We start from the raw sequence: 20,525 nt of genomic DNA, 5'->3' as shown, positions 1-20,525 counted from the left end.
ACCCTGACTGAGGATATTATCGAGCGGCGGAAAGAGCATTTTGAAGAGCTCCTGAGCCCGACCAACACATCCTCCGTGGAGGAGGCAGAGTTTGAGGACTTGGGGGAAGCGTCACCCATATCCCTGGCAGAGGTGTGTGAGGTAGTTAAGAAGCTCTTCAGCGGTAAGGTGCCAGGTGTGGATGAGATTCGCTCTGAGATGCTTAAGGCTTTGCACATTGTTTGGCTGTCTTGACCGACACGCCTCTTCAGTTTCGCATGGAGGTCCGGGACAGTGCCTGTGGGATGGCAGAACGGGGCCGTGATTCACATTTGTAAAAAGGGAGACCGGAGGGTGTGCTCCAATCATGAAGGTATCGCACTGCTCAGCCTCTCTGGGAAGGGTGCTGGAAAGGTGGCGCTAGCCTCAGATCAAGAAGGAGCAGAGCGGATTCCGTCCTGGTCATGGAACAGTGGACCACCTCTTTATCCTTGTATGGTTGAACAGAAACCCCCACGTCAATGCTGAAAGGTGTAAACTCTGAATTCAGCGTGGCATGACATTGAATAGTCTATTTACGCGGTTGTATCCAAATTTCACATCCGCGGTCGACCAGAGCAAACGCAACCAGAATGTCTCACTGTCCTTCAACTTCAATGATTCCCCGTGTATCTATATATTCCCTGAAGGAAGGAAGCCAAACACGATTTCAAGTAGTGTTACTTATTACCCGGTGTACTGGGAATACAACTCGGCAGACTTGGACTGTGAAAGAGTAAGGATGAACAAAGGAATGTGTTTCCGCCCAGTTTCGAACTGGGGACCTTTCGCGTGTGAGGCGAACGTGATAACCGCTACACTACGGAAACCGATGAAAAGGCCCTTTTACGCATCTGGGCGCGTTAATGCACCTGCATACTTCACCGCAAACATTTCAAATGCCAGACGTCATGTTAGCTTTTGACTTGGAGATATCAGATGATAAATTCTAAACCGGATTCAGTCACAGCTGCTGTGTCATGGATTTGAGTGACAGTAAATGCAGTAGGCACGCTAACCATAAATGTCTATTTTATTAGAAACAGTCCTTCATCATGAATCTAGTCATTTGTTGAAAAGGGTTTATTGTAGCCTGGTTTCAGTCCTCCCATTATCAGCATGAAAACAACATTCACAAAAGAGAAAAAGATTTGAGCCACTGAGGTACAGAAACCCCCAAGTCAATGCTGAAAGGCATCACCTCCGAATTCAGCGTGACATGACATTGAGTGGTCTATTTACGTGGTTTCATCCACATTTCACATCTGCGATTTACCAGAGCCAACACAACCAAAATGTGTCGCTGTCCTTCAACTTCAATCATTCCCTGTATATCTCTGTATATTTCCCGTATACACTGGAACAGCGCCCCCTGCCCGTTGACGTGCCAAAAACAGGGATGAAGCAGTCCTCGTTAGTATAGTGGACAGTATCTCCGCCTGTCACGCGGAAGACCAGCTGCTGATTATTCAACAAGAAAGACAAAAGTTGTAAAGCAGCAGCAGTTGTTACTTCACAGCAGAATGGAGAATTCCCAATTAGCAGCCACTCAGCACGCAATGTGATATTCCTACCATATGTTGGTTTCCGGGAGGCTGCGGAGAAGGACTTTCTTTTGGCATCATGGAAGTTCTGGCAAACCGTTAGACGACTCAAGAAGGGAGAGCAGGTTTTGGCTCAGACTGTGTTCAGCAGGGGAGCAGAACTGCTGACCCTGACTGAGGATATTATCGAGCGGCGGAAAGAGCATTTTGAAGAGCTCCTGAGCCCGACCAACACATCCTCCGTGGAGGAGGCAGAGTTTGAGGACTTGGGGGAAGCGTCACCCATATCCCTGGCAGAGGTGTGTGAGGTAGTTAAGAAGCTCTTCAGCGGTAAGGTGCCAGGTGTGGATGAGATTCGCTCTGAGATGCTTAAGGCTTTGCACATTGTTTGGCTGTCTTGACCGACACGCCTCTTCAGTTTCGCATGGAGGTCCGGGACAGTGCCTGTGGGATGGCAGAACGGGGCCGTGATTCACATTTGTAAAAAGGGAGACCGGAGGGTGTGCTCCAATCATGAAGGTATCGCACTGCTCAGCCTCTCTGGGAAGGGTGCTGGAAAGGTGGCGCTAGCCAATTGTTGAACCTCAGATCAAGAAGGAGCAGAGCGGATTCCGTCCTGGTCATGGAACAGTGGACCACCTCTTTATCCTTGTATGGTTGAACAGAAACCCCCACGTCAATGCTGAAAGGTGTAAACTCTGAATTCAGCGTGGCATGACATTGAATAGTCTATTTACGCGGTTGTATCCAAATTTCACATCCGCGGTCGACCAGAGCAAACGCAACCAGAATGTCTCACTGTCCTTCAACTTCAATGGTTCCCCGTGTATCTATATATTCCCTGAAGGAAGGAAGCCAAACACGATTTCAAGTAGTGTTACTTATTACCCGGTGTACTGGGAATACAACTCGGCAGACTTGGACTGTGAAAGAGTAAGGATGAACAAAGGAATGTGTTTCCGCCCAGTTTCGAACTGGGGACCTTTCGCGTGTGAGGCGAACGTGATAACCGCTACACTACGGAAACCGATGAAAAGGCCCTTTTACGCATCTGGGCGCGTTAATGCACCTGCATACTTCACCGCAAACATTTCAAATGCCAGACGTCATGTTAGCTTTTGACTTGGAGATATCAGATGATAAATTCTAAACCGGATTCAGTCAAAGCTGCTGTGTCATGGATTTGACTGACAGTAAATGCAGTAGGCACTCTCTGGCAAGTCGCGTATAGGTGGCATACACTTACAGCCAATGAAATTGCAACTTATTAACGCTGTCCAGGGTGCTGAAAACGCCGCTCTGGTCCAGCAGTTTTCTCCTGAATATTTAAGAATAATTATCTGGAGCAGGTTCGAATCCCACTTGGTACAAAGTCTGTGATACATTGTCAAAGATAATGAGCTATTTGGGAATCAAGAAATGTGAGTCTTAGTTTGTTATTTACTTCTTCTGATTATCATTAGATTAGACTAGTCTGGTTATATCAAGTTCTTGACTTACTTAAAGCTATTAACCAATTATATTACAGAGTTTTCTTCCTATGTGTAACATTTAAATTGCAATTACTTAATTACTTCAATTAGAGACTTTACTGTTCACTACAAATTATTAATTTATTAATGAGACATGTAGACATTAGTGAATGAAATGTATTTATTAACCACAACTGTAACAGTAAATATTCAACAGAGCCCAAGGTCACACATATATCACACAAAAATGTAAGGTAAAGTAAATATAATATTGTATATAATAAATGTAATAATTATTTACATGAGCAAAATATACAGTATATACAGTGGAAACCGGTTACAGTGATCACGGTTACATTGATAAACCGCTTATATGGGGCAGTGGTGGCCCTCCCTCATTACCACCACTGAGGTGCCCTTGAGCAAGGCCCCCCCAACCGCTCCAGTGGAGTTGCTCAGTGACCAGCAGATCAGACTGTGGTTGTACTGGGCAGCTTCCAGGTGTGAATGTGTAACTGTGTGAATGTGATCAGGGCGTTCCTGAAAAAGAGAGCATTGCCCTCAGTGAACCTCCCCCTGAATAAAATAAAGGTAAAAACAAATAAATAAAATATGGATCAAAAAGCTTGGGACAGAATCATTCCTATGCAAATGCTGTTTAAGCTGTGGAGGAGGACAGCTGGGGACAGCTGATGGCCTGGGTAATGGCTGACCTGGTCAGGCAAGAAGAAAGACATAGCAAATTATTAAGATTGTGTGTTGACTTGATTCTATCTCTTTGACATGCACACAACCAAATCAAGAACATTCAAATACTTACTTTGAGCTCTTGGCGGTTGCAGCGGCAGTTGAATGGGCTCTGCAGACGTCTCAGGAGAAATCGGAAGTGCCTCTGACACTATATAGAATATTAAACATTTCATTATTATTCACAGTAAGATAAATAAAAAACTTGACTATGACATTGTGCACCAGTATCTGATTTACATCAATGAGAACAGTTCCGATGGACACTACATATGGATATTTTTAAGATGCAAATACAGTTAAAATAATACACACCTGGAACAGTGACAGTTGTCTCTGTTGGCAAGGGTCCTGGTGTTTCTGGCATCAGGAACATCAGCTCCTGAGGAAGGGGCACAGGTCTCTTTACCATCGGCAGAGCAGGGGCTGCAAGGAGATAAGGACCACAAAAAGTAATCAATTATTGGTTTATAACGGACATAATCAGAGGGAATATGACAGAAAGGTTTAAATGGATAAAAAGAAATATAATGCATTTACCATCTACTTGTGAACCCGTCAGTTCAGTTGGTGTGGACAGTGTAGCAGATGGTACTACAACAGAAAAAATCTTGTCAGTCATTTATATTTTGACAATATAAAAAAAACTGGTGTTAGTAAAGGCATACATTATCCATCTTTTACTTCACCTGCTTATCTCAGCCTTATATAGTTAAACAGACTGTTTGTTACATTAAAGTATAAAGAATTTCATTCATACACATGCAGTTTAGTTCTGTATGGATAAATATTTAGTAGTCAGTCATTACAATTTAGCCTAAGCAGGGGAAGCAACATGGCACACTGCAAACACATGCATACAAGTGTTAGTAACCACAGCAGTCCTATATGTATATATATATATATATTTATATATATATATATATTCATCATATAAGTCTAAAAACTGGAATAAAGAGTGCTACTTACCCTCGCCATGACTGGAATCAATTCATAGTCACTAGGACAACAAGTTGAACAGCAAAACACAAACATGACCAGAACATGGTCAACATGAGAAGGAACGGTTTATGTCATGCTTCGGTTTGGGATAAGAATTCATGGTCCCAGAGTCTCTGTCGACGACAGGACGTTTTTGTTTGGTTAAGAACCTCTTTCTGTTCCCGAAGCCTGTCGTCTGGCAGTTGATGCTGATGGTGCAGAAACAGCTGTAAAACACAAACAAAAACAATTAAATATAAACTATATAGAATACACAATTAATATTAAACAGGCTGAACTGTAAATTATTTTGAATCTTCAGGCAGTAGAAACAAACCAATATAAGACAACAAATGTTTACTCACAGCTCTGCACATGTTGCTTAGAAGGACAGATACCCAGCATCGCTCTCTCCAGCTCTTCATCTTCATCCATCACTGTGATGCAAACAGACAAGAATTAGAATGTACTAAAAATATGGCTTTACTGTACTTAGGATAGTATGAATAAAATCACCACTAAAATAATTTAAGACGAAGTTTACTCCCTTTGGTGTACTAAAATACACTGGATACCATGACAGCATATAAATTTTTTTGACAAAACAAATGGAAAACAAGACCCAACCATGGCTTCAGCAGGGGCCTGTGAGGCATGTGTCACCAGAGAGGAGCCAGAGGGGGAGGGCAGCTTCTTCTGCAGGTACACTTGTAGTTTGTGCATCTTTGTTTCTGGAGCACAGCTTTTCCTCATAATAAAGGCTGCATAGCCATCATCCCTGCTGTCCCAAATCTCTCTCCAGGTGCTTTTGGCACGAGAGCCAAAACCAACCAGCTGGTCATCCTCTGATGCTGCTGCTGTCACAACTGGCTTTTGTTTCTCATAATTGAGAAGAGACTGGATTTCTTGAAAGCTGAGGGCATAGCTCACAAATGACAGCAGGCTGTCCTTGATGTGCCCCCCTGCCATGAACACTCCTGCAGTCTCCTCCTTTTGCTGGTTCTTGATTAGGTAGATGGTATACCCAATGTCATTTTCAAGGAGCCAGCGGAAGGACTTCCCTTTATATTTCCCAAACTGCAGGATGTATTCTCCAGCCACATCAGTTTTATCTGAAGCATCCCCTCCTCTTAAAATGATCACAGACAGTGCATTTTTCCTGACCAGCTCCTCCTTCACGGGTGCAGACTTGTCCTGTAGAGAGGGGTTGTCTTAAGGAGTTTGGCTGCATCCGTTGGATCCTGACGGAGATATCCAAGTGGTCCTTGCGGAATGTGACACTCATTCTCCCAGGGAAAAAACAGTTTTCTGCATTTTACCTGTAATGAAGAAAAGCATATTGATCTATTAATATGTTATAGACAGGCATTGTTTTCATAACAAATGTTAATAGTGAGGGTCTCAAGGGAGAGCAGGAATTAGGAGGTTCACATCTCAGCTCTAGCCCCTTTACTGTCTACATATTCTCACTGTATTTATCAGGGTTTTGAAGAAAAAACAAATGATATCAAATACCTTTACTTTAATATTACCTTTACTACTTTGTATAGTACCTTGATTAAGTGCCTGCCTTTGTGTATGTCTTAACGATGAGCTCTGGTTGTTGAGGCAGACTATTTACACTTCAAAGATAGACCCCCCCCCCCCCCCATGGGTTAAATGCTTTGAACTACCCATGGGAAAGAACTTGAAGGTGAAGGGAGCTCAGCCCCCCCACCCCCAACCCAGTGATTCTGACTCAAGTAAGTGAAGTGTCTTATCCAGCAACGCCCTGCATTCAATTCACCTTTCCTATCCCAAACAGACATGCATTAGACTATATTTGATATATTCTGCTTTTGACAAGCTCAGACAAACGTGGCCTATTTAGTATTTTTGAAAATTGTAATATGGTATAGAAGCATATAATAAGTGTTAAAATTAAGCATGAATAGTACGTTGTACACAACATGACAAAGTATGAAAAACCCTGAGACATTGGTTCTCAATTAATAAACAATATTCTGGTGTTCTCTCATTTTAACAGAGGTGGAAGAAGTACTCTGATCTTGTACTTCAGTGATAGTACTGATACCACAGTGTAGAAATACTCTGCTACAAGTAAAAGTCCTGCATTAAAAACCTTAAGTATAAGTACATGCTGTGACAACAGCAACGTGTTATACAACGGAGACTGAAAGTAGTCGACGTAGCGTTAAGTGCAAACACGACGACTTTATGATTCATATGAAGCTTGTTCATTTATCATTCTGTCAATGTGTGTATGTAAAGTAACGTTAGTGTGTCCAGAGTAACGTTATATCTAACCTTACTGCTGATGTAAGCTGCTGATATACCGTAATTAACGCTACATTAGACATTAATGTTTCACTAACAACGTGATGCTTTCAACCTAAGGAATGTTAAGTTTCGTTAGCTTGTAATTCATCCTAAAGTACCGCAGCAGCTCGACACAATAAACTGAAGAAACACGGCTAACGTTAACTGTATAGCGTCCACACAAGCAAGAACACGTCAGACAGCGCCAGGATACATTATAATAACATGTTGGTTCATTGTTAATAATGTTACGTTAGCTTGTAATTCATCCGAAAGTACCGCGGCGACACAATAAACGGGAGAAACACGACTAACGTTAACTTTATAGCGTTCACAGAAACAAGAACACGTCAGACAGCGCCAGGATACATTATAGTAACATGTCGGTAATCTTTATTTATCTAAATATAACTCACCGTTTGGCGTAATGTCCACACAGCGCAGCTCAAGCTCAAGTCGATGTGAAGTGTAGATCATCCAGACCAACACTGACAGAGTGGCGAAGGAAACAACAACTCCTCCTCTCCTCGGAAAAAGGGCGCCAAACAAACAATAGCGGCCAAAGATATATTGCATCCGTAGTGGTTCAGCACTACCATAGAGAATGAATGGAAATGTGTTTAGGGCGCTTTAGCTAAAGAATCCCCGGGTGCCGCGCGGAAGACCGGGGTTCGATTCCCCGACGGGGAGTTTAGCATTTTCTACCAGCTGCTGATTATTCAACAAGAAAGACAAAAGTTGTAAAGCAGCAGCAGTTGTTACTTCACAGCAGAATGGAGAATTCCCAATTAGCAGCCATTCAGCACGCAATGTGATATTCCGACCATATGTTGGTTTCCGGGAGGCTACGGAAAAGGACTTTCTTTTGGCATCATGGAAGTTCTGGCAAACCGTTAGACGACTCAAGAAGGGAGAGCAGGTTTTGGCTCAGACTGTGTTCAGCAGTGGAGCAGAACTGCTGACCCTGACTGAAGATATTATCGAGCATTTTGAAGAGCTCCTGAGCCCGACCAACACATCCTCCGTGGAGGAGGCAGAGTTTGAGGACTTGGGGGAAGCGTCACCCATATCCCTGGCAGAGGTGTGTGAGATAGTTAAGAAGCTCTTCAGCGGTAAGGTGCCAGGTGTGGATGAGATTCGCTCTGAGATGCTTAAGGCTTTGCACATTGTTTGGCTATTTTATTAGCAACAGTCCTTCATCATGAATCTAGTCATTTGTTGAAAAGGGTTTATTGTAGCCTGGTTTCAGTCTTCCCATTATCAGCATGAAAACAACATTCACAAAAAAGAAGTCGGGCTCAGACGGCCCGGCTAAAGCTAGCGCACAATCCGCTGATCATGACGGAGAAAGTGAGTTGGAGGAAGGCGAGGAGGAAGATATTCCACTCATGGCTGATGATGGCACACAATAGCTCTGATTATAGTCATTTGAATGAGGACAGTGTGAAAGAGATTGAGATCGCCTGGAGTGTAGCTTTAAATGTACAACAGCACCGCTTGCTTACCAGCACTTTATACTTGAGGAGATGGAGAGAATACGCGACCAAATTAATGAAATGAGTAATGCTAAATTCTGATAGTTAAGGTACACAATCCTTGTTTTTTCTTTTTGTTTTGAATACTTTAAAAATCCCTAGAGCAGGCTAAGAAGCATTAATAGCAGCTAATAATGTGTGTCAATGTGTTTGGTCAGGTGTCTGTGTGTGTGTCTCAGGTGTCTGTGTGTGTCTGTCAGGTGTCTGTCTCCTAGAAATGATTAATATTAAAGAGGAAATGTTGTGCAGTGTTTCATTCACTCAAAGAAGTACTGTATCTGAACATAATCCAGGCAGCTATTACCTCCTTACCACACCAGGTACTATGAAAACAATATGCAAACATGATTTCTAGGAGACAGGGTTGCTGTGAGAGACACAAAAGGTGATGAAATCATATTAAATAGCAAAAGAAATAGCTTAACATATAGTAAAACTATAGGCTGTTAATTCATCTGATATCACGTGGTGAATAGGCAATGTTTCTGAATATAGGGCTGTATTAATATGGAAATTCATCCATCCATCCATTTTCTTTCCCTTATCCGGGGCCGGGTCGCGGGGGCAGCAGGCCAAGCAGGGAATTCCAGACGTCCCTCTCCCCAGCAACGATTTCCAGCTCTTCCTGGGGGACCGTAAGGCGTTCCCAGGCCAGACGAGATATATAAACTCTCTAGCGTGTTCTGGGTCTACCCCGGGGCCTCTTACCAGTTGGACGTGCCCAGAAAACCTCCAAAGGGAGGCGTCCAGGAGACATCCTGATCAGATGCCCGAACCACCTCAGCTGGCCACTTTCAGCGCGAAGGAGCAATGGCTCTACTCCAAGCTCCCTCCGGATGTCTGAGCTCCTCACCCTATCTCTAAGGCTGAGCCTAGCCACCCTACGGAGGGAGCTCATTTCGGCCGCTTGTGTCCGCGATCTCATTCTTTTGGTCACTACCCAAATGACCATAGGTGAGGATTGGAACGTAGATGGACTGGTAAATCAAGAGCTTCGCCTTCCGGCTCAGCTCCCTCTTCACCACAATGGTCCAGTACAGCGCCCGCTTTACTGCAGCCCATCTCCCGCTCCATTTTACCCTCACTCGTGAACAAGACCCCAAGATACCTAAACTCCCTTGCTTGGGGCAAAGACTCACTCCCCACCCGGCGGGAGCAATCCATCGGTTTCCGGCAGAGCACCATGGCCTCAGACTTGGAGGTACTGACTCTCATCCCGACCGTTTCGGCTGCAAACCGCCCCAGTGCGTGTTGCAGGTCACGGTTCGATGGATCCACCAGAACCACATCAACTGCAAAGAACAGAGACGCAATTCTGAGGTCCCTGAACCGGACACTCTCCTCCCCCCGGCTGCTCCTTGAGATCCTGTCCAAGAAAACCACAAACAAGATTGGTGACAAGGGACAACCCTGGCGGAGGCCAACACCCATTGGAGACCTGCTTGACTTTGTGCCGAGTATACGGACGCAGCTCTCACTTTGGTCATACAAGGACCGGATGGCTCGTAACAGCGACCCCTGTACCCTATATTCCCGCAGTACCCCCCACAGGACTCCCGGGGGTACACGTTCGTAAGCCTTCTCCAAATCCACAATACACATGTAGACTGGATGGGCAAACTCCCATGACCCCTCCAACAGCCCCGCAAGGGTAAAGACCTGGTCCACTGTTCCACAGCCAGGACAGAATTTGCATTGCTCTTCCTGAATCTGAGGTTCGACAATCGGTAGGAGTCTCCTTTCCAGCACCCTAGAATAAACGTTCCCGGGGAGGCTGAGCAGTGTGATACCCCGATAATTGGAGCACTCCCTTCGGTCAACCACCACCCTGGTCCGCCATTCCACAGGTACTGTCCCCGACTTCCACACGACACTGAAGAGTCAGTCAAAACAGCCCAACAATGTCCAGAGCCTTCAGCATCTCGGGGCAAATCTCATCCACCCCTGGCGCCTTGCCACAGAGGAGCTTTTTGACTACCTCAGCGACCTCTGCCAAGGATATGGACAAGCCTTCCCCTGAGTCTTCAAACTCTGCCTCCCCTATGGAGGACGTGTTGGTCGGGTTCAGGAGTTCATCAAAGTGCTCCTTCCACCGCTCGACGATATCCCCAGTCCGGGTAAGCAGTTCTCCTCCCCCGCTGAACACAGCCTGAGTCAAGCCCTGCTTTCCCTTTCTGAGTCGTCTAACAGTTTTCCAGAACTTCCTTGAGGTCAAACGAAAGTCCTTCGCCATGGTCTTCCCGAACTCCTCCCACACCTTTTTGCTTCTGCAACTGCCGTAGCTGCAGACCTTCTGGCCAACCGGTACCTGTGAGCGGTTTCCAGGGAACCCGGGCCAACCAAGCCCAAAAGGCCTTCTGCAGCTTGACGGCCTCCTTGACGGGTTCTTTGGTTGTCACCACGACAGGCCCCGACGACCCTCAGGCCACAACTGCTGGCAGCCACATCCGCAACGGAGGCTTTGAACATGGCCCACTCAGATTCCATGTCCCCAATTTCCCCCGGGATGCGCGAGAAATTCTTCTGGAAGTGGGAGTTGAAGACCTCGCGGACAGGGGCCTCAGCCAGACGTTCCCAGTTCACTCTCACTACACGTTTGGGTTTACTAGGTCTGTCCGGCAGCCCCCCCCTGCCATCTGATCCAACACACCACCAGGTGGTGATCAGTTGACAGCTCTGCTCCTCTATTCACCCGAGTGTCCAAGACATACGGCTGCAGATCTGACGAAACAACCACAAAGTCGATCATCAATCTAAGGCCTAGAGTGTTCTGGTACCAATGGCCCTATGCTCGAACATGGCGTTTGTTATGGACAATCCATGACTAGCACAGAAGTCCACAACAAAACACGACTCGGGTTCAGATCAGGCAGGCCGTTCCACCTAATTACCCCCCTCCAGGTTTCTCCATCGTTGCCCACGTGAGCTTTGAAGTCCCCCAGGAGAACTATAGAATCCCCAGGAGGCGCCCTTTCCAGGACGCCAGCCAGAGACTCCCAAGAAGGCCGCGTACTCTGAGCTGCTGTTTGGTGCATAAGGACACACAACAGTCAGAGATTTCCTCTCAGCGACTCGCAGCCGCAGAGAGGCGACCCTCTCGTTCTCCCTGGAGAACTCAAATACAGCAGTGCTCAGCCGGGGGCATTTGAGTATGCGTGGAAGTGAGCCTTACTATATCTAATTTATATCGCTCACTGAGGTCTGTGAATCGTTCTTGGTCTGGCCCCTCCCCTGAGACCACTTTGCCTTGGGAGACCCTACCAGGAGCTAATGCCCCCACAACACAGCTCCCAGGATCACTGGGGCAAACAAACCCCTCCACCACGATAAGGTGGCAATTCATTGGATATGGATATGGAAATGATCAGGCCTCATTCAACAATGATTCAACGTTGTGATCAGGCTTCATTCAACAATGATTCAACATGATTTAGCCAGCCTAAAATCTTTGAGATGACTTGATTTTTAATTTTATGCTTTTCCCTTATGTCATTTTGTAGATGAAAAACATCTGCTTCTCCTTGCTCAATGCTCTTGCTACTTACTGGAATGCAATACAGAGCTTTTCTTCAGGTGTCAAATAGCAGCATTGACCGTTTGCCATCAAGGCAAACTGAATAAAAGAGAAAAAAAACATGGATAAACGACTTTTAAATTTGTTACAATATTTAGCCAAGCCTACTCTTACAAGGGTAACACAATATTAGAGAAATCTTGCAAGCGAGGGTAGGCACAATGTTTTTGGCATCATTGGGCAAAAATTCCATAATCAGGGGTGGAGCGGTCATTTTAACGGAGTGGGTGAATGGCCCCCCCCCCCATCTCTTCTGCCTCCTGCTGAAAGCCTCTCTACCACTCACGCTAAAATGTCCTCATCGTTAACTATAACATAAGAACAAAACTTAAAAAAATTATTTAATTTGATTGCTCACCTGTGCAACATTAACGTTGTCCCCTCTCATTGAGGTTGATGACTGATATGATGGCTTATCCTAGACAAGCAGAAAAGAGCACAAATAAGGATGAGTTGCTAGTACAGATTTTTTTAAATAGTTTTTAAGCTCAAGCAAACAGCTTTAAATTACATAAATTAAAACCTACATAGCAATAATGCAAGAACAAAATGAATGTACTAATATAAAATTGAATGACTGGTATCATGGATTGCAAAAGCAATTACAAAACAAAGACCTAGCAAGCCCATGTTACTATAACTCCACTTACATGACTACTTGACTTGAAAAAGGAGTCAATCGTCTTATGGCATTTCCTCTTGTGCATTTTCTTCGTATCTTGTATAACAAAAAGAACAATGAAAATATTGAACAATATCAAACTCACTGGATGTCGCTAGCAAACTATCGCTTACACTAGCACATACTACCATACTACTATATCAAGTAGCCAACATTGGTCTGCTACTGCTATACAGCTAAATAAAGTCAGCTACAGTGGTGGAATGTAACTAATGTTATACTGTACTTAAGTCCAAATTCAAGGTATTTGTACTTTACTTAAGTATTTCCATTTAATGCAACTTTATTCTTTTACTCCACTCCACTACATCTCAGGGGCAAATATAGTACTTTCTGCTCCACTACATTTGTCTAACAGCTTTAGTCACTTTACAGATTACAGATTTTCATTCCCTTCCTGTCCAGTGAAAACCTTGTTGAGAGATTTCTCCTCCTTAAATTAAATAAACTATTTGAAACCCTCTCAGATCAGCAGGAAAATGCTGTGTAACAAAGCTGAAAAAAGGCTGTTTTTCTGATGAAAAGTTGACTTTTTAGAGATACGTGGTTCTTACAGGACAGCCATGCTACAAATATAATTTATGATCTTTGAGAATATGATGCATTGCTGTAGATTAAACTACCCAACAGTATATAAAATAGTTCAAATTAGCTTAGCTTAACATGTACAGCAGTAAAATGCAACATACACATTGATGCAGAAGTAATATTAATCCAGAAACATCATATATAATAGGAAAACACTGACAGGGAAAATGTTACTGCTGAATGAGTACTTTTTAAATTTTGGATACCTTAAGCCCATTTTACTGATAATACTTAGCCTACATACTCAAGTAAGGTTTGAATGCAGGACGTGAACTTGTAGTGGAGATGAGTATTTTCACATTGTGAGTTTAGTACTGTAGGCTATCTGAATCGTTTTTTCACCACTAGTCAGTTAACATCAAGCTTGCTAGCACAACAACAGCATATTTCACTTTATGTAATGTTAGCTGAGACATAACAGGTCATCTAACATTAAGCTAGCTAGCACAACAACAGTATATTTCACTTAATGTAATGTTAGCTGAGACATAACAGGTCATCTAACATTAAGCTAGCTAGCACAACAACAGTATATTTCACTTTATGTAATGTTAGCTGAGACATCACATAACAGGCCATCTAACATTAAAGGTCCATTATTATAAAAAAGTGAGATTTTCACGTTTTTTTATTATAAAGCAGGCTTAAGTCCTATATAAATACTGTGAAAGCAGTGGCGGCTGGTGGATTTTTTTTGGGGTAGGGCCAATCAATTTCAACAAACATCCTAGTACGATTCAATGCAAAAAAAGGTATCAAAAACGCATTACTACTTTGCAGTTACATTTTTATCATTTATTCCAACACTGACATAAGGACATCTTATTCATACAATTCAGTATGTTAATATAACATACGACAGATCATTTATAAAGGAACTTTGCTCTTCTGTCCTTCTGAGTGGCAAGGGTTAGGGTTGAGTCTTGCAAGAGTAGCGCTACTAGTGCTTGGCTGTTCCATTGTCATGCCGTTAAAATGGGCTGTGAGAGAAGAGAAGTGGAGAGAAGCGAGAGACGAGAAGACAAGATCACGCGAGAACTGACATGAGCCCTGACGAGAACAGAGAGAGACACACGTGAACGTGCGCGCGCACACAATGGGCCAAATCAGTTTGGCCCTCCCGGAAGTCTTTTTTACGGCGCTGATTGGATGAATTGTATGTCATTCATGCTTGTAATCATATATCTTTAATCAGTGATTGGCTGTACTGCTTATTAGACCCGCCTTCCTTGGGCCAAATCCATTTGGCCCCAGAAAGTGCACGTGCAGCAGAGCAGCTGAGAGGTGCACTAGCAGAGAGTTCAAGGAGGAAAGCAGATATTTGGCGCAGTTATCCTATTTTACAAATATTACGGGTATATTCCATAGGTCAAAAACACACATATTGACAATTTTTATAATTTTTATAATTAATAATTTTATAATTTTTTTTTTTTTTTTTTTGGTGGCTCAAGGTGGGTGGGGCCAGGCCCCGTGGCCCTCTATTGGCCGGCCGCCACTGTGTGAAAGTATCAAAACACTCAATCCACAGGGAAATACACACTGCCCGTATTCAGAAACTCTGCATTTGAAACAAGCTGTCAGGATTTCTGCCCATTTGTGATGTCACAAATATACAATATTTAGACCCTTGACACAATTTTAAAAGTAAACATTCTAAATGTGTCCCAGTTTATTACTGGTTGCAGTGTATGTGAATGTCATCAGCTGACAGGAAGTACACATGAGAGTACCAAGCTGTTGCTTAGCAACGCAATTCTGTTGCAATTCTGTTGCAATTCTGTTGCAATTCCCTCAAAATGCGCTAAAATGGAGCGTTTCAGACAGAGGGTGAGTACAGGCATGTTCAGGGACACAGTATGAGGAAAATAATGTTTTTTTTTTTAATATTACAGCATGTAAACATGTTCTAGTAGAAACACAAAATACAAGTATGAACCTGAAAATGAGCACGATATGGGACCTTTAAGAAAGCTAGCACAACAACAGCATATTTCACTTTATGTAATGTTGACTGAGACATCACATCACAAGGCAAAGTTACTGAAGAAATGTCTACATCACTAAATACTTAACTACTACCACAGCATGAGTTTCTTTCTGCTGTCTTTACATTGTGATTGTATAGTGATAGATGCATAATGAAAATACATTTCAATACAAAGTTATAAATGACTGTGTTTACCAGTTTACAATTATATTGTAAAACATGAGCATAAAATGCATGAAATATCTCTCCACATTCCACACTTTGGCATTCACATACACTCATATCAATGCCAAATAATTAAATGTGATTTTAACAGTTCAGCTAACAGTGTGTTTCTTCATCCCAAACTCTAAAAGCCCATTCCTTTTTATTTTTCCTCAACAACAGCAGAGATTTACATGTTATTGTGTTCTGCTGCCACCTTCAGGAGTGTTACAAAAACACAGTGGGCACGTTCTGCTCAACAAACTTATTAAAGATAATTAATTATATGGCTTTTAGCCTAATAAAGTAGTGAATTTGAGCCAAAATGGCGACGCTACTTCACCTATTTTACATGCATATTGAACTAACATATCATACCTGTATAGTGGGACATACACACAACCAGACAGGTCAGGAATAATGTTAACATGGTCGGCACAGCTCGGTCCAACTTGGATGAAAGGACAGTCTAGACCAGGGGTCAGCAACCTTTACTATCGAAAGAGCCATTTTAGGCAAAAAAAATAAAAAATATCTGCCTGGAGCCACAAAACATTTGAACATTGTGATGAAGGAAACACAGTTTATAGTCTAAGTATATTGTATATAAGTCTAATGCAGTGAGGGCCAAAGTGCAAATGTACTACGAGGTATTAGGGCCACATTGAGGGGGAAAAAAATCTGAGATTTACAGAATAAAGTCATAATATTACGAGAAAAAAAGTTGCAACTTTACGAGAAAAAAGTCGAAATATTAAGAGAATAAAGTCATAACTTTTTATGAGAAAAAAAGTCGTAATATAATGAGAATAAATTCATAACTTTTATGAGAATAAAGTCATAACTTTATGAGAAAAAAGTCGTAATATTACGAGAATAAAGTCGGAACTTTACGAGAAAAAAATAAAAATAACACGTCAAATTACTTCTGCTATACTACTATATATATATATATATATATATAATATACTAATATTATGACTTTATTCTCGAAATCTCAGATTATTTTTTTCCCCTCAATGTGGCCCTAATACTCAATAATAACAATGATAAATAAAAATGAAAATGTAAGCAAAAAAAAGTTATTAATTTCCACTAATTGTATTATAAATCCACAGGGAGCCACTGGAGAGGAGCTGAAGAGCCTCATGAGGCTACGGAGCTTCAGGTCTAGTCGCCTGTGCGTCACAAGTTAAGCTAGCGGGCACGTTTTCATTAGCATCATTAGCATAATTAGCATCGCCTCTCAACCGGTAATAATACATTTTCAGGAATGATAAGTGAACTAAATGTGTTGTAAGTGAGTTACAGCGTTGAATAATAGGATATTGGTGACTTTTCCACACTGTGTGACAACTTAAATTATATTATTAACAAGTAATAATAGAGGAGCTAGCACCGGACCAACTTACCTACAACAGGAGAGCTTCTGTCTGCTGCAGGTTACCCACAGTGCACCTGCAATTAATACAAAATAAAAGCCTTGGCTGTCTGCAATGCTAGATGCACTGTTTATAAAATAAAAGCTCTACGAAAAACAATGGTTGGTTGTCCCAAAATTAAACATGAGTTTAACTATATTACAAAAACATTTGGTTACACTTCATGGTAAAATTTCATGGTAATTAGGTGATAATTAGCAAGTATCCTATTTGAAATTTCTTTGGAATTACTGCCAAATTACCCCCAATGTTTACCTCAAAATTGATCAAAAATTACTTTATTATAAACATTATTTAATAATTATATATCCGCTATTTCCCAATAGCTGGTAATACATTTCCAGGAAAGAATACAAAGTTAATTGCTATTCTTTTATTTCCATGTCTGCTGATAAATAGAGAATAATTAGCAAATCATTTTTTTTTAATTTCTTTACATATCATTACATTAGTTACCAGGTTACATTTGTGTAGACAATAAGTCACACAATGGTGAGATTTGTGCCTGATCAGAAGTGTCCTCTATTAGTTTTGGTTTTCCACCTCCGATGAAGAGCAGCCGCTTCTCAAGCCTAAGGGCCCTATTTTAACCATTGTATGCTATTTTAGCATACAATGGTTAAAATGGTTAGCATACAATGGTTAAATAATGTTTATAATAAAGTAATTTTCAATGCATTTTGAGGTAAATTTTGGGGGTAATTTGGCAGTAATTGAAAAGAAATTTCAAATAGGTTACTTGCTAATTATCATCTAATTACCATGAAATTTGTAAAATGATTTACACCGTTATTTATAGAGAATTCATTCTCTGAAGCACTTTTTTTTACAGATTTTAGTTTGGTTTCATCTCAGGAAAAAGTGTACAACAGACGGGTGCAACACCCACGGGTCCATAATAACCTTTCAGCATATTGTAATTCAAGTGTCCTGAGAGAAAACTAGACTACTTCTCCTCCTCATGGCTTTGTTTTCAGGCTTTAAAGAAATCTAGCCGGGAGACTTTGGCCAATCACAGGTCATTTCAGAGAGAGAGCGTTCCTATTGGCTGTTCATTCAACTGGGGCATCTGTCAAAAACTCCAATCAAACGGTCAAGTTAGGCAGCTCTGATCAAATATGAATTAATATTCAGTTGCTGTATTGCCTATTTCTCACGTAAATTGTTTTCAGAAATATCTTGTAGTGTACTGTTTAGTGATAGAAATTTTGCTCCGGCTGGTTGGCGGTGCTTGGTATTTCCTCAACTGATCTCAACATGGCTGCCGGGTCACAAACTTTCTCAATTTACAGCTAAACAGTACACTACAAGATGATTCTGAAAACATTTTCTGAGTGAAATAGGCACTACAGAAAACATCTGAGGAGAGAAATAGGCATTACAGTTACATAATATTGATTCATATTTGATCAGCGCTGCCTAGTTTGACCGTTTGATCGTAGTTTGTGAGTGATTGACAGCTGCTCAGAGACGGCCAGGCTCCAGCTCGGCTCTGATTGGTTGTTTTCTTCCGGTCTGTGAAATCTTGTAGATGACGTTCGGAGCACCGGAAGACACCACAGGACACCGAGGCATATTATTTTTTTCAGGTTACCTGTCTCATGCACTACTGTCAGGATATAATGACCGCTTTAAGTATGATTTTATCTCAGACTAATCAAATATAATTTATTTATAACAAATAATAATAATAATCTTTGGGTTTTTTCTATGGCCCCTTTCATCTCTCCCCCCTTCGTCCTCCTGTCTTCTCCTTTCCTTCTTTCCTATTCTTATATTTATGTCCTCCACAGTCCAGTTCTCGTTTCTCTCTTCTTCTCCTCCACCCTCCCCTCTCTTCCTCTTCATCCTTCTCTCCAGTCAACCTCCTCCTCCTCGCTGTCATCCTCTGTCTCGACTTCTACCCAGTTCCAGCAGAGGCCCGGCCAAAGCAAGGGGGAGTGTGGCCTCAGAGCTTCAGAGCTCCATAAATCCAGCCTGTAATCAGCGTGTCCAGTAATAATGAGCGGGAGATAGTGGAAATATGTTGATTATCTCCCAACATGACGGGATGAGGGGGCAGACGGTTTGGATACACGCTTTCTTGAAGCTGTTCCAGTGGCATAAATAGCTGTCTTTACATGGAAGCGTGACATGAGCAATAACACACCACATGCACACTTTGAAGGCCACCACAGGGCTCGTAGATAGAGATGCTCCCTCGGGTGCACCTGCAGCTGTTATAGGTTCTATGTATGTGTTACTGGAGATACACTGAGCAGTGAGGCACACATCAAATTACGTTTTCTGATCAACCAGAGCTGGCGTAAATAACGGAGTATTTCAGATTATATTAGAATGAAATTATTAAAATATCCGGCACTATAAATGATACATTCTCTACAGTGGTCTTGTGCATTAGTGCAACGGGGCATTTTGTTTCTATGTGGCCAGCTGGATGGGCTGAATTTAATTTAGCTATATTCATAGCTGAAATACTGAAAGTAGTAGAAGTGGCAGAAATAGTTTCAGTTTAAGTGTGAGCACTGAAAGTGTCAGATGGTGTCAGCGCTGAGTGAAGTTGAAGTAAAAAAAAAGTGCTGAAAGAAGTTGAAGTTGTTGAGTGTACAGCGGACGGTGTGGGAGTTAGAAAAGCTGCATTTTGGTTTTGGTTTTGTTTTTTTAAGTGAAGACCTGAAAGAGTTTGAAGTGTCGGTTGAAGTTTAAGAATTTAAAAGAGTCGAGATTGTTGGACTTTAAAACCTTGAGGGGGAAAACTACAACACTTCTCAAACAAGAAAAAAAGGACACAATTACTAGGACAAAGTTAACGTGATAATAACGCGTTAATGCAAATTCGTTTTAACGCCACTAATTTCTTTAACGCAACTTACGATTTTTACGTTGTAGCTCAGTTTTAAAGCTGGAGTGATGATACTAGCTTGTCGCGAAGGAGGCTAAATAACGCTCCAAACTTACGCAAAATTTTTGTGTGGAAAAACTGGCATGGCCATTTTGAAAAGGGGTCCCTTGACCTCTGACCTCAAGATATGTGAATGAAAATGGGTTCTATGGGTACCCACGAGTCTCCCCTTTACAGACAGGTCCACTTTATGATAATCACATGCAGTTTGGGGACAAGTCATAGTCAAGTCAGCACACTGACACACAGCTGTTGTTGCCTGTTGGGCTGCAGTTTGCCATGTTATGATTTAGCATATTTTTTATGCTAAATGCATTACCTGTGAGGGTTTCTGGACAATATCTGTCATTGTTTTGTGTTGTTAATTGATTTACAATAATAAATATATTTGCATATTTGCCCACTCCCATGTTGATAAGAGTATTAAATACTTGACAAATCTCCCTTTAAAAAATGTGCAATTTAATTTGGGATTAATCGCAATTAAATGTTTTTAATCGATTGACAGCCCTAAAAATGACATGTTT

General features: G+C 42.0%; 2 long non-coding RNA genes and 2 other non-coding genes across 4 annotated transcripts; all 4 read right to left on the bottom strand.

Moving 5' to 3' along the window:
- Positions 1-775: 775 nt before the first annotated feature.
- Positions 776-848, bottom strand: trnav-cac (transfer RNA valine (anticodon CAC)). The gene has a single exon. It is a non-coding gene; the product is annotated as a tRNA-Val (tRNA).
- A 1,668-nt stretch (positions 849-2,516) lies between these two features.
- On the bottom strand, positions 2,517-2,589 carry trnav-cac (transfer RNA valine (anticodon CAC)). Its single transcript has one exon. It is a non-coding gene; the product is annotated as a tRNA-Val (tRNA).
- Positions 2,590-3,849: 1,260 nt separating this feature from the next.
- LOC141763585 (uncharacterized) lies at positions 3,850-5,266 on the bottom strand. Its single transcript, XR_012593095.1, has 5 exons — positions 5,128-5,266; positions 4,751-4,989; positions 4,322-4,375; positions 4,097-4,207; positions 3,850-3,932 (listed from the first exon to the last, which is right to left on the bottom strand). It is a non-coding gene; the product is annotated as an uncharacterized LOC141763585 (long non-coding RNA).
- A 6,769-nt stretch (positions 5,267-12,035) lies between these two features.
- LOC141763583 (uncharacterized) lies at positions 12,036-12,975 on the bottom strand. The gene is made up of 3 exons (XR_012593094.1): positions 12,841-12,975; positions 12,549-12,608; positions 12,036-12,229 (listed from the first exon to the last, which is right to left on the bottom strand). It is a non-coding gene; the product is annotated as an uncharacterized LOC141763583 (long non-coding RNA).
- Between the last annotated feature and the right edge of the window lie 7,550 nt (positions 12,976-20,525).

The sequence above is a fragment of the Sebastes fasciatus genome (genome assembly GCF_043250625.1).
Source record: "Sebastes fasciatus isolate fSebFas1 chromosome 18 unlocalized genomic scaffold, fSebFas1.pri SUPER_18_unloc_1, whole genome shotgun sequence".
NCBI lineage: Eukaryota > Metazoa > Chordata > Actinopteri > Perciformes > Sebastidae > Sebastes > Sebastes fasciatus.
Note: the sequence above shows the minus strand (reverse complement) of the source record. Positions and strands in the feature narration are given on the sequence as shown.